The sequence below is a fragment of the Rousettus aegyptiacus genome, unplaced genomic scaffold (genome assembly GCF_014176215.1).
Source record: "Rousettus aegyptiacus isolate mRouAeg1 unplaced genomic scaffold, mRouAeg1.p scaffold_m13_p_13, whole genome shotgun sequence".
Taxonomy (NCBI): Eukaryota; Metazoa; Chordata; class Mammalia; order Chiroptera; family Pteropodidae; genus Rousettus; species Rousettus aegyptiacus.
In genome coordinates this window covers 41,705,885-41,709,982 of record NW_023416288.1, presented here as the reverse complement: position 1 = coordinate 41,709,982, position 4,098 = coordinate 41,705,885, and the positions used below count along the sequence as shown (strand labels likewise).

Below are 4,098 nucleotides of genomic sequence, written 5' to 3'. Positions count from 1 at the left end.
TCACCAAGCCGGTCATAAAACTATCTCAGGGGTGTCTCCAGTGACATCTTCTTCATTTTCCATTATTTATCATTCAGTATTTAAAGCACAGGGTAACCATAAAATAAATAGTAAATCTATACAAGGACTATTATGTTCATAGTACATTCATGTAACATGATATTAACATTGAGAAAACAATTTCTCTGAAGTCTGAGAATTAGTAACAAAACTAATTTTAAAAAATTAAATCGTTAGTTATATAATTTACAAAGTGATCCCCTTGATAAGTCTAGTCCCCACCTGGCACTATGCGTAGCTATTTACGGTATTATTGACTATAAAATTAATTTAATAGGTGGTTGTTCAGCTATTTTAAAAGCATTTAAAAATGTGATAAATTTGCCAGTGCATAGCTCATATAATAGATTTCAGTGCTTGAAAATGTGGCAAAAAAATTCATACCTGATAAGCAACGAAAACATTTTAGAGAATTAGGCGAAAAAAAAAAAAAAGCGAACCAATATTCTACAAGACTAAAACTAAAAAGTTAACTTCAACATAAAAGTGAATCTAATACACATGATTTAATTGGGCGTAATTTGAAAGCACCCTCGCCTTTAGGGACCTGAATAAGAATAAAGGAGCAGCCTGAAAATGGAGAGCCGGATACACGAAGTAAGGCAGCGAGGGAAGCTGCAGGCTTGTGAGGCAACCAGGACCCGAAAAGCCCCTTTAAGACAAGAGGCGTCTGAGAGAAAAAGGCAACAAAGAACACTGGGGGCAAAGCCAAGCTGCAGACGGCACACGGGGCAGACGAAGAGCAGCAGGTGCTCGGTACCTGTCCGACAAGTGGAGGAGGGAGGGAGCAAATAAGTGAGCGAATACATGTACGTTTCAGCTATGTTAAATAATTTCATTTAACAACAGCGACGACAAAATGCTCTACTCTACAGAAACAGCTTCCCAAGCGAGATGGTATTAAGAATTTTCAGGGTCTTAGACCCAATCCACAAGCCTGGGTAATTTTCTCTGGGAAGATACTGCGCAACATAACCACATCTACAAAGTTGGTCCGTGGCAGAGAATCGCCATTTCTTAAAAACATGACATGAGAATTACTTATTGTGTGAAGAAGAAGGCCGAGGATGTGAAGGACATTTTTAACACCTCTTTTGCACTGTCGAAGTAGACCACAAGCAACTTTGAAAAATCATAATGTGATGATAGGAGAAAGATGAAAAAATAAATAAAAAATCTAGCAGAAAATGTTAAATAAATACCACTTGGAAGGAAAAGGAGGTAATAGACAAGAACTAAGACGAGAAAAAGAAAAGAAAAAGAAGAAGAAAGAAGGAAAAAGGAAGGCAGGGAGGAGAGAGGGGCGGAAGGAAGTGACCGAGGCTGCCTTAATTAACGCCTCCTCAGCTGAAGCAGACTCCGACTGGTTTCTTCCTGACCTTTTTCTTAGAGCATTTACTTTAGAAAACTTATCATTGGGAATTATTTCTCTGACCCTCTTAGGTGTACGTAAATCTTTTCAAAAGCCTCTTGGCAATTTTAAGCGCAGGAATGTCTTTCTCCAGGACTGGGAGAGATCTCCTTGAAATATGAGCCTCAGGGGAGATAGTATCCCATCTCCTTGATGCTGTGGGAAGTCAGGAACTCAACCGCAATGGGAATTTGGCTCCAAGCTTTAAAACGACGTCCTGTCACAAAGATACAAGAAAGTTTACTTTTTCTTTGAGTAAAGCCAATAAACAAACAGAGATGGCCTGCGTTCCCCCTCTCATTTTAGTGTTTAAAAATCCTCACACTCTGCCACCCTGAACACGCCCCATCCCATCTGATCTTGGAAGCTAAGCAGGGTCAGGCCTGGTTAGTACTTGGATGGGAGACCACCTAGGAAGACCAAGTGCTGTAGGCGTGAAAAATAAAAAATAAGGGGTTGTAAGCTGACAAGGTCCTTGCAATCTGTGAGGTCAACCAAGGGTGGCCTCACCCAAATAAATAAATAAATAAATAAATAAATAAATAAATAAATAAATAGTAAAAATCAAAAAATTAAAAAATAAAAATCCTCACACCCTTCGTTTCAGTGGCGTTGAGCTCATACTGAGTTCTGTTCTCTCTCTCCCCTATTGCAATAGTCTTGAATAAAGTCTTCCCGACCTGTTTCACTTTGTTCAGTGCAAGTTTTGCTTTGACAAAAGCAAAAAATTTTGCCGGAAGAGAATAGGAGAGAAGAGAAAAGAAGAATAGAGAAGAAAAACTCATGGAACGTGATCGACAATTACTTGTGTAAAAACATGATACAGAGAGCTTTTTTAAAAAGCACATGGTTTTTCCTGATCATTCAGTGAATGTGGAAACCACCATTCCCTCACTCATGCTGAACCACCACGACACGGATGCATCACCAGTCATGAAGCGTTAATGAAGAACTCACTGAGCTCGTCACAGGGCAGACTCACCCAAAAGGCATTTGGGAACCCAAGAAATGTCGCCGGTTGTGAAGAGGAAGAAACTAGGTCAGGGAGAAATAGGCAGTGGAGTCAATAGCCACCAACAATGGTACATGGCGGCCACTGAAGAGACTCTTGGTCTGATATTTATTGTCCAAATGGTAGGCAGACTCAGACTTGGTAGGCACAGCACTCCGGGCCAACAGGCGGAGTACTGCAGGAGAAATGCGCAGCACATGCAGGTTGAAGTTGAGCAGATTCCAAGAGTGTCCTCAGCTCTCAGGGAACAGAGGGCTGAGCGGATTCCCCTGGGAGAAGAGCTCGCCAGAGAAACAGAAGCCGAAGACCGATCCGGGGGCTTAGACAATCCCATAGCAGAAAAACTGCATACCAGCAGACATGTGGGTGCTCAGAGCTTGCTGCAGGCAGCCTTGGTGCTCTGAGTCCATCAACAAGACTAACTCCAGATTGTAAAGCCTATTGGGCAGAGACTATGGATACACAATCAATAATCATGATGTCTTAGACACTGAGAGGCAGGGATAAAGCAATGATGATAAGCAATGAAGCCTTCGGGTAAAGAGAGCAAGGGTTAAAATCTAAAAGGGCTGGCAAGACTGGGCACCCAAAACGTCTCCATCCTCGTGAAAGGTGATGGGCATTGTTCCTTTAAGTTTTTAAAGAACTTTTTGAAAACTCCTGCTACTTTTCTCTCCAGGGACAAGCACAGATATTTATTTAAGAGTGTGATACACTAAAAATTTTCATCAACTCACAAAATATGAACCCTTCTCAGAGAGCAAAACGGCACAGTGCTATTGTCTTTCATTTCCAAGCGCCAGAGGGGAATAGCTTTTAATAAATGCTTTTACTCTGCACTTCAGTGGAATTGCTATGGTGTGAAAACAGGCCTGAGGAGAATAACATGTCGCCACATCCCCTCCGGCGAGTGCAAAATTATACCGTAGTTTCTGGCAGAGAAATAAAGCGCAGATCTGATGACTTTGTTTCAGTCTACGTGGAGATAATGTGTGAGAATATTTAAATGCACAATTCGAAGTATTTCAGCTATGGCCTGAGATGATGATTTAATGTCGGCCTTACACTAACCGTGTAACGTGGGAGTTACATTTAGAGCTGACAACTAAAAAGAAAGTTGATGAAATTACACTTCATTTTATTTTCTGCACAGCTAAGCAGACCTGTTTATTCCATTCCTAATGACAGCTACCACCATAAATTTGAGGAAACTAAACCAACCCAGAGAAGGCCATACATATTAATAAAGCCGAGAGAATTGTCTGCTTACCATATTGGAATAGATTCAACCAAGAAATAAAAAATAGATAAATGTAGAGATGGTTTCCATGGGTCAAATTATCAGAAATGATTTAAAGTCCAAATAGATTTATACTAACTTACCTTTTAATTATATAAAATCCACAATTGTATTAAAGATAAGCAAATGGCTACTTTTGAAAAAATACGGAATGGTTTAAAAAAATGCAGTACAGAAGATAATTTGCATAAATGTTTAACAGTTTAGGAGGCCACTAGTAAGATATTAGGTAGAGAATATTAATATTCTTCAGGAATACTATAGGACAGTATGAAATATCTTACATCGTGAAATAGTTTTAATGGTGATAGTTTT

The 4,098-nt window shown here is 39.8% G+C and overlaps 1 pseudogene; it reads left to right on the top strand.

Moving 5' to 3' along the window:
* The first annotated feature begins 1,788 nt into the window (after positions 1-1,788).
* Positions 1,789-1,905, top strand: LOC118611278 (annotated as a pseudogene).
* The last annotated feature ends 2,193 nt before the right edge of the window (positions 1,906-4,098 follow it).